This window comes from Cetorhinus maximus, chromosome 29 (assembly GCF_964194155.1).
Source record: "Cetorhinus maximus chromosome 29, sCetMax3.hap1.1, whole genome shotgun sequence".
In the NCBI taxonomy this organism is placed as follows: domain Eukaryota; kingdom Metazoa; phylum Chordata; class Chondrichthyes; order Lamniformes; family Cetorhinidae; genus Cetorhinus; species Cetorhinus maximus.
Genome location: NC_135907.1, coordinates 7506707 through 7516871, shown reverse-complemented (window position 1 = coordinate 7516871; position 10165 = coordinate 7506707).

The window sequence follows — 10165 nt, the reverse complement described above, 5'->3', positions numbered from 1 at the left end:
GGAATCAATTACAGCAGTAAGGAGGGATGACATCTTAGAAGACTCCTCAAATGAAGCCATATGGGTAGAACTGAAAAACCAAAAAAGAGCAATCATATTGCTGGGAGTGTACTATAGGCTCCCAAACAGAAAGAAATAGAAGAGCAGATATGTAGGCAAATTTCAGAGAAGTGTAAAAATAATAGGGTGGTAATAGTGGGGGATTTCAACTTCCCCAACATTAACTGGGTTAGTCATAGTGTGATAGGTTTGGATGGAGCGGAATTCTTAAAATGCATCCAGGAGAGCTTTTTAAGCCAGTACCTAGAAGATCCTATAAGAGAGGGGGCAGTCCTGGACTTAATTTTAGGGAATGAAGCCGGGCAAGTGGTAGAGGTATCAGTGGGGGAGCATTTTGCAGATAGTGATCATAACTTCGTTAGATTCAAGGTTGTTATGGAAAAGGACAAGGATGGGCCAGAAATCAGAGTTCTAAATTGGGGGAAGGCCGATTTTAATAAGATTAGATATGATTTGGCCAGAGTGGACTGGGAGCAGCTACTTTTAGGTAAATCTGCATCAGAGTAGTGGGACTCATTCAAGAAGGAAATAGGGAGAGTGCAGGGTCAACATATTCCAGTAAAAACAAAGCGTGAGATCAACAAATCCAGGGAACCCTGGATGTCGAGGGATATACAGGATTGGATAAAGAGAAAAAAGGAGGCTTATGGCAGATACTGAGGGCTCAAAATAGCAGAAGCCCTTGGGGAGTATAGAATGTATAGGGGGGAACTTAAAAAGGAAATTAGGAGAGCAAAAAGGGGGCATGAAAGAACATTGGCAGGTAAAATAAAGGAAAATCCAAAGTTGTATTACAAATACATTAAGAGTAAGAGGATAACTAGGGAAGGAGTCGGGCCCATTAAGGACCATAGTGGTAATTTGTGTGTGGAGCCAGAAGACGTAGGTAGGGTTCTAAATTAACACTTTGTGTTGCTGTTCACAAGTGAGAGGGATGACATGGGTATGGAAATCAGGCAGAAGGACTATGATATAATTAAAGAAATTAACATAGAAAGGGAGGAGTTTCTAAGTGGTCCGGCCAGCTTAAAAGTAGATAAATCTCCAGGCCCGGATGATATGTATCCCAGGCTGTTGAGTGAGGCAAGGGAGGAGATAGCAGGGGCACTGGCAATAATTTTCAATACCTCTCTGGCCACAGGAGAGGTGCCAGAGGACTGGAGGACAGCTAGGGAGGAAGGAATAAACCAGGGAATGACAGGCTAGTCAGCCTAACCTCAGTGGTGGGGAAACTATTGGAAGCAATTCTGAGGGACAGAATTAATCTACACTTGGAGAGGCAGGGATTAATCAAGGACAGTCAGCATGGCTTTGTTAAGGGGATGTCATGTCTATTTGGACTTCAGCAAGGCTTTTGATAAGGGCCCACATGGGAGACTGATAATGAAGGTAAGAGCCTATGGGATCCAAGGCAATTTGGCAAATTGGATCCAGAATTGACTGAGTGGCAGGAAGCAGAGGGTTATGGTCAAGGGGTGTTTTTGTGACTGGATGCCTGTGTCCAGTGGGGTTCCACAGGGATCAGTGTTGGATCCCTTGCTGCTTGTGGTATATATAAACGATTTAGACTTGAATGTCGGAGGGTTGATCAGTAAGTTCACGGATGACACGAAAATTGGTGGGGTGGTAAATAGCGAAGAGGATAGCCTTAGATTACAGGAGAATATAGACAGGCTGGTCAGATGGGCTGATCAGAGGCAAATGGAATTTAATCCGGATAAGTGTGAGGTGATGCACTTGGGCAGGTCAAACAAGGCATGGGGATACATGATGAATGGTAGGACCTGGAAAGTACCAAGGATCAGAAGGACCTTGGTGTGCATATCCACCGGTCCCTTAAGGTAGCGGGACAGGTAGATAAGGTGGTTAAGAAGGCATATGGGATACTTGCCTTTATTAGCCGAGGCATAGAATATAAGAACAGAGAGGTTATGCTGGAACTGTATAAAACGCTGGTTAGGCCACAGCTAGAGTATTACGTGCAGCTCTGGAATCCGCATTATAGGAAGGATGTGATTGCACTAGAGAGAGTGCAGAGGAGATTTACCAGGATGTTGCCTGGAGAGTTTTAGTTATGAGGAGAGATTGGATAGACCGGGGTTATTTTCCCTGGAGTAGAGGAGATTGAGGGGGGACATGATTGAGGTGTATAAAATTATGAGGGACATAGAAAGGGTAGACAGGAAAGAACTTTTCCTCTTGGTGGAGGGATCAATATCCAGGAAGCATAGATTTAAGGTGAGGGGCAGGAGGTTTAGAGGGGATGTGAGGAAGAATTTTTTCACCCAGAGGGTGGTGGGAATCTGGAACTCACTGCCTGAAAGGGTGATAGAGGCAGAAACCCTCATAACATTTAAGAAGTAATTGGATGTGCACTTGTGATGCCATGGCATACAAGGCCTAGTGCTGGAAAATGGGATTAGAGTAGTTAGGTACTTGTTTGACCAGCGCAGACTCGATGGGCCGAAGGGCTTTTTCTGTGCTGTAGACCTCTATGACTCTATGATTCTATATTCTATTCAAAAAATGCAAATGCACCCTACCTCTCTTACATCTCAACACTAGTACACTAGCATCCAGACTAGCTGGCTTTAATCCAATTAAGACACACCCATAGACTAAACCTCTATTTTAAAAGAAAAATATTTTCCAATAATATTATATACATTAATAGCTTCATGACACTCGAACAAACCAAAAAGGAAATTGCATCCTCATCATGAGCTTATCCTTTGAAATTAATTGCATGTCATGAAATTGCACCACAATTGCAAAGTAATCTCACCACTACCATTTAGGGCTCGCAGTTCAGATTGTAAGGACCCTGGTGATGATGTGGTTTAAGGTCTTGTTACGGAACAAATGAAGCTGTTGAGTCTCACCTTCACAGGTAGTAAGTTGTTCTTAGAGGATTTTTTTTTAACTGTGAGGTTTGCTTTTTTTTATCTAATGTGGCTGTATATTTCAGCTGGTCTTGTCCACAACTCCATTAATGCTGGAAGGCAATAACGTTCAGGATGAAAAGCTTTTTTGCCACTCAGAGATACGAATTAGACGGATTTTGTTCAGAAAATAACTTTAGGATGCAATATGTGAGTAAGACCTTTTGTACATTTTGCTCACCTGCCCTGTTAGTCACTCAGTATTAACCAATTCAAGGATCAATACAACAATCCCAAACATAATTGGGTTCCAATATCCTCTTCTGTTTATGTTTGTTCTCTGAAATGTTTTTCTTTTCTTTCTGTCTCCTTTTCTTCTCTTTCTTATTTCACTCTCTTTCTTGCTCTTTTGTTTCTCTTTCTGTGTCTATTTTGACTCGTATTCATCTTATTTCCAGCGAGAGTAAAGGAACAGCTACATAGTTCCAAGTCAGGCTGGTGGTGGGCATATGCAGATGGTGGTGTTCCCATGCGTCTTGCTCCTCTTTTCCTCTAGGCATTATAAGTTGCAGATTTGGGCGGTGCTGTTGTCTGCAGTACATGTTCTAGATGATGCACGCTGCTGCCACTGTCCACTAGCATTGGAACGAGTGAATGTTTAAGATGGTGGATAAGGTGCCGATCAAGCGAGCAGGTTTGTCCTGCTGGTGCCGAGCTTCTTTAGCATTGTTGGAGCTGCACTCATCCAGGCAAGTGGTGAGTATCACACTCTTGACTTATGCATTGTAAACAGTAAGGCTTTGGGGAGTCAGGATGTTAGACACTTGGTGCAGAATACCCAACCTCTAACCTACTCTTGTGGCCTCAGTATTTATGGCTGGTCCACGTGGATGGTGTGTGGCTTGGTGATGGTAATGCAGTTGAATGTCAAAGGGAGGTGGTTGGACACTTGTTGGAGATGGCCATTGCCTGGCACCTGATTGGCACACCTCTTATCTTTCCTGATGATGTTATAACCAGGAAGGCTTTTCTGATGCACACACCATGCATTTTGTACTCTGTCCATTTCATTTATCCATCTCTTGAGTATGGAACTGTTTGAGAACTTATCTGCCCAGTTAATTTGGGCCAAATCCTTCCTGAATTCACTGAACTATCAAAATGTAAGCATCGTCACAATTGTACTTTCTTACTTCACTTCCCTCCATAATAATTAATGTTTCTAAGTATACATTCACATATATATTTTGTGAAGCACTTGTACATTTTAACTGTTACCTATTATCCGGTTTAACACAAGATGCACAAACAAACCTTTCCCCAACAGTGGACAGAATAATGGAATACAATCCACTTTTTAAAGAGGCCCAAGTTTTCTAGTTTTGGCCAAGACTTTTAGATTAAACTCAGGCTGAAATCTTAGGTTTGGGCAAGGTGAAACAAAATCACGCGCACTGCAGATACTGTTAATAGATTTACTGTTACCATTAACAGCTTCTCTAGACCCATCTTTTGTTTCTTTACTTCTCTCCCATTACCATCTCCTTTTGCACCATTGTCATTTCGTCACTCTCTCCTGCCATCCACTCGATCACAGAACTTTCTTACCCATTTACCCCACCCATTTTCCCTTACATAAAACCTGTTAACTCTCTAACATTTTTCAGTTCTGATGAAAGAGAATTGACCTGAAACGTTGGGGAGAATTTTACCGGCTTGCATGAGGTTGGAACGAGGTGGGTTGGAGGGGAGCAATAAAATTCGGGGGAGCCACAGCGGGGAATTTTACTGACAGATTACTTGATTACGTAAAGGCCCTATTAAGAGCCATTTTGCTGACAGTGGATCAACTGTTTGCCGGGTAGGGAGACCGCCAGCTGAATGTAAGCAGCTTCCCAGCAGCTGCCCGGGGTGTGGGGGGGTTTGAGGGGAGTGTTTTTAAAGCAAAGAAGAGATTGTGGGCAGGGAAGGCAGGCCCCAAAGCCCCACCACTTTCTTCAGAGAGGTTTCCTCTCCATCAGGGATGATTTGATTTTTCTTAATTCTACTGAAGCTCCATGGAGCTTTAAATGGCTGCAGGGCTGCCGACATTGCCGGGAATGCTTTCCCCACCATCTCTTTTGGTGGCTGGACAGGAAATGCCACCATCCAGAAAACCCTGCTCATTAACTCTGTCCCTCTCTCCACAGATGCTGCCTGATTTGCTGAGTATTTCCAGCATTTTCTGTTTCTGTTCCCATAATTGCTTATGTTATGACTGATTTGAATGTTTGCCTTAATGCATTAACTGTGCAACTTGGAACTTGTCCATTTCCCCTCTCAAACATCATTTTTTAATTAAAATGTTTATTAAAAGTATTCAAAGCTCAAATTTTCACTTCCCACTTACATAGAAACATTAAAAAGATAATGCGGTACAAACATCAAATACAATAAGTAAATTTACAAAGGCTTTCTGATATAAAATTTACGGGGTTGCACAGAATTAGATCAACAAATGATAATTATGCAACTGTAATAAGAACATTATTGATCTAATAAACTTAAAGTAATAAAACCTGCTGCACTGGTTGAAATTTTATAGTCAAATGTTCGACGAATGTCATCTAAAAGCCCTTCTATCTCCTCAGCGTATTTTATCTCAACCCCATCTCTCTGTCTTTCCACTGCTAAAAGTTTACTTCATGCCCAGGCTAATGCCATGTGGACATGGGTTCAGATCCCATCATGGCAGCTGGTTGAATTTGAATTCTATTAATAAATCTGGAATATGACACTCGTCTCAGTCGTGATGACCATGAGATCATCATCTGGTTCACTAATGTCCTTTAGGGAAGGGAATCAGCCATCCTTACCTGGTCTGGCCTACATGTGATTCTAGATCCACATCAATGAAGTTAACTCTTAACTTCCCTCTGAAATGGTCTCGTAAACCACTCAATTTCAAGGACAATTAGGGATGGGCAACAAATGCTGGCCTTGCCCGTGATGCTCCTCATCCCATGAAAGAATAAAAGTAAGCATTGATTCCTCAAATGGGCTGCTCGCTGGCTGCTCTGCCTTGACCCTCCACAAGCTTCAACTCATCTAAAACACTGCAGACCTCCTCTCCCATCACCTGGGTTATCAAACCCACTTTTGAAATTCAAAATTCTCACAGTTATTTCTTATCCAAGTGGAAGGTGAGAATGGAATGCTTTGGGGAGTCAGGATGTGAGACACAAGGAATCAAGCCATTTTTTTCACATGTAGGCCAGACCAGGTAAAAATGGCTGATTTCCTTCCCTAAAGGACATTAGTGAGTCAGGTGGGTTTTTACGACAATCGGTGATGACTTCATGGTCATCAGGACTGAAACTAGCTTTACATTCCAAATTTATTAATTTAATTCAAATTTGCCATGCTGAGACACACCCTGAAAGGAGATGCAGTATTATTTGAAAAGCTAATTGGATAAATACTTGAAGGGGAGAATAGCAGGACTTAGGAGATAGAACAGGGGAATGGAACTAATTGATAGCTTTCAAAGAGCTGTTACAGGCACAATGTGCCAGATGACCTCTGTCTTGTATCACAGAATCACAGATTTGTTACAGCACAGAAGGAGGCCATTTGTCCATTGTGCCCATGACAGCCCTTTGAATGATCTATGCGTTTGGTGCCATTCCCCTGCCTTCTCCCCATGACCCTGCACATTCTTGCTTAGCAGATAATAATTCACCTCCCTCTTGGACGCCTCAATTGAATCTGCTCCACCACACTCTTAGGTAGCGCGTTTCAGATCTTAACTATTTGCCGCATGAAAAAGTTTCTCCTTGTCTACATTGCTTCTTTTTACAAACACCTTAACTCTGTGCACTCTCGTTCTCAATTCTTCCACCAATCATACATTTTTGTATGATTCTATAGTGTTCCTCCTGGGCCTCAGCTCACCCAATTGTTGTCATCTCTTTCTTTTGTATGTCCCCAAACCCATCCGCTCTGCTCCTCTTACAACCAGCCTCTCGCTCCCTCCGCTCCACCACTGGCAGCTCCTCATCCAGTCACTGCACCCTGTAGTAGAAGGATCTGGTGCCTAAAGGGCCCATGATGATGTAAGAAGGCACATGACCTCGAGCTAAGTGCAGTCTAGAGATAGATAGCAATATGTAGGGACCAAGTATGAGGTCCTCGCCATACCTTTACCCTCTACTGTAAATATGTACATATTTCAATGATGTTAATAAAGACTTCTTTGTAACTTTAAAAAGACTGCCTCATGATGCCCAAGCCATATCACGGGTAGCGACAACAGAACAGATCATTGCCCTCTGGAACTCATCACCCTGTTCCTTATGCTTTCCCACCTCCTTCCCTGCTTTCCCTCTACGCAGATGACTTCTGCTCCCTGAGAATGTTGTGGCTTAACTGTAAGAGTAGAGTGAACCACAGAAACCAGAAATATCTAATGTTAAATTAGGTAAAAAGAATCCAAATGTGTAAATGTAAATGTTCAGGGCAAGATTCCAGGAACTGTTTACTATTGGACAGAAGGTGATCAACAGCTGGAACTGGGTTACCAGGAGGGTGGTTGAGGAAGAGATTCTGGATTTGTTTAAATACAGCTCAATGCTGTCATGGGAAGATGGAAGAGGGTGAGATCAAATGGGCCAAATGTCAAATAAATTGAACATAACTTCTGCTATTGGGGTAGAACAGAATATTTCAGAAAATACAACCTGCATTCCCCGCTCCAGCTTAGATGGCCAGTGATGGAACTCAGGAAACACACACACACACACACACACACACATATTAATGCTTGATGCTTGCTTGATGCTGGCAGTTTCTCTGTGAAGTGGAAATATGTCCAAGTACACACTCTGTCGATCATAAGATCATAAAAAATAGGAGCAGGAGTTGGCCAATCGGCCTGCTTCACCATTTAATAAGATCATGGCTGATCTGGTTGTGGCCTTAAGTCCAACTTCTTGCTGGCCTCTCTTAGATAAATTACTTATTTCTAAAAGCTAATCCATTGAGGGATCTGCGAGAAGGTAATCAGGGACAGAAACTGTGAGGTTTCACTGCTGGTGTGAGCCTCACAATATGGGTATATGATACAGAATTGGAGGTATAATCAGCCCTATCTCTGTCCTGTTTAGGCTGCACAGTGGCAGGAACTCCTCTGAATATCTGTCCTTTAGTATCACAACATTATCATCTGTGGCATGAAAACACTGCCCTCATTGTTCAACTTTTGTTTGTGATTGATGACATCAGGAATTATACAAAAGACTGTTTTATCCTAACGATGTAGCAAATTATTATTGTTTTCAATTTGTACTGTGTTAAGTCTTACGGCTAATTGTGAATCAATCTATTACTTTTAACCTGATAATATAGTCCAACGCTGTGCTATTTGCTGCCTCTCAGACTTAAGTAGCATGCTGGGGGCACCAAAATGAACTCCAGTGCAATATTTTGTTATTATGGAGTAACTGTTAATCCAATCGCAAGTTGTCCTAATCATGGTACACCTAAAATTACATGTGAGGCTCAACATGTCTATTGCAAACTCTCTTTCTGCTATAAGCACAAGTTAATGCTGTCAAGAGAAAATCCAAACCGCAATGATGTCACCAGCTTCACAAAGAAACTTTTACTGCTGAGCCTCTTCGTGGGTACATGTCCTTTAATCACTCCCTTGTTTTTATTTTCTCTGGTCTTCTCAGGAAACACAGTACTTAAGACAACAAAGATAGGCAGACAACTCATTAGTCCACTTCCAATATTGATCTAGAACCCCTACAAGGAGATATTATGGCCAGGATTTTTCCTATGGCGGGCGGGCTGGGCGGGGGCGGGTGCAGAGCCGATCGCCGCCTGCAATCGACTGCGCACTGCCATTTTACACGGGCAGGCCAATTAAGGCCCGCTCAGCGTAAAACGCGGCTAGTTTCGCTCAGTGCTACCTGTGCAGGCCCGGGGAGGAGGGAGAGTCGGGCCAACACTTCACGCAGTAATCTCCCTGAGGCATGGAGCTGCCTCGGGGAGATTGAATGGATAATAAAACAGTTTAATAAATGATTTGAAAATTTATTTAAACAGTGTCACACAAGTTTGGACATGTTTGTAAAGGTGGGAAATTTATTTTATAAAAGCTTCAGGAAACCTTATCTGCCCATGGATGAGGTTTCCTGAAAAGCATGAAGGCCACTTGGGCTTTTCACCTGCCCGCCAACCTTAAGGTTGGATGTGCAGTGTTCTTAACTACTTGAATTAATTTCTTAATGGCCTTAGTAAGCCGTTGACATTTTGGCGGGTGCGCAGCTGACTCAGGCACCTGGCCCGCCAAGCGAAATATCACAATGGCACGTGATGACGTCGGGACACATGCCCGTCATTTTACGTGTTGGTGTGTCGGGCCCGTCCCTGCATGCCGACTGGAAAATTCAGCCCTATGGAACAAGGATTGGGAACAGTGCTTTGTCAGACGTTCCTTAACTTCTGCAGAGCACTGCCCACATAAAATGTCTGACCTGAGGAATGGGGCCTTGTGCTTTCGACCCATCACTCTGTAGCAGTGCGTGTAATGCTGCAGTGTCTATGAAGTACTACATTTCTCCTCTTTACAAGTCAGTATCAACTTCTTTCTTTACCTTGTCTTTGACAGCTAATGTCCTGTCCCTCAGATAGTGGACGAAGGATCTGATTTCCATCTGACACTTGTCTTGTCATTCCCCATCACCCCCAGTGGGTTTGTCTACTTCCCTTTCACTTCTCACACCTAGGCTCAATCCAGGAAAGTCCCCTTCCCCCTTCCAAACTCCTCTCTCTGGCAGATGTACAAGTGAGTTTCAAATCAGTGTGATAACCCAGCTTCTCATGGTTGCAAATGCACAGATAAAACTGTTCCTAGTGGACATTTAGAGGCCATGAATAGTGCTATAGAAATGCAAGCCCTTTCCTTCAGTTCAATAACTTGTATCTATATGGAACCATCCTCAAGACATCCCAAAGTGTTTCACAGCCAATGAATTACTGTTGAAATGTTTTAAAGGAAAACACAGCAGCCAATTTGGAAACATCAATGTCTCACAATCATATCCTAGCTCACCAACAACACCTCTGCCACCACCGCCCCCCCCCCCTCCCACTGCCCCATGTCCCTCCAGATAGGCTACTTTAGTCAGTGGGCATAATGGGAATGCCAGCACACCTGACTGCCACTTCATCATCGT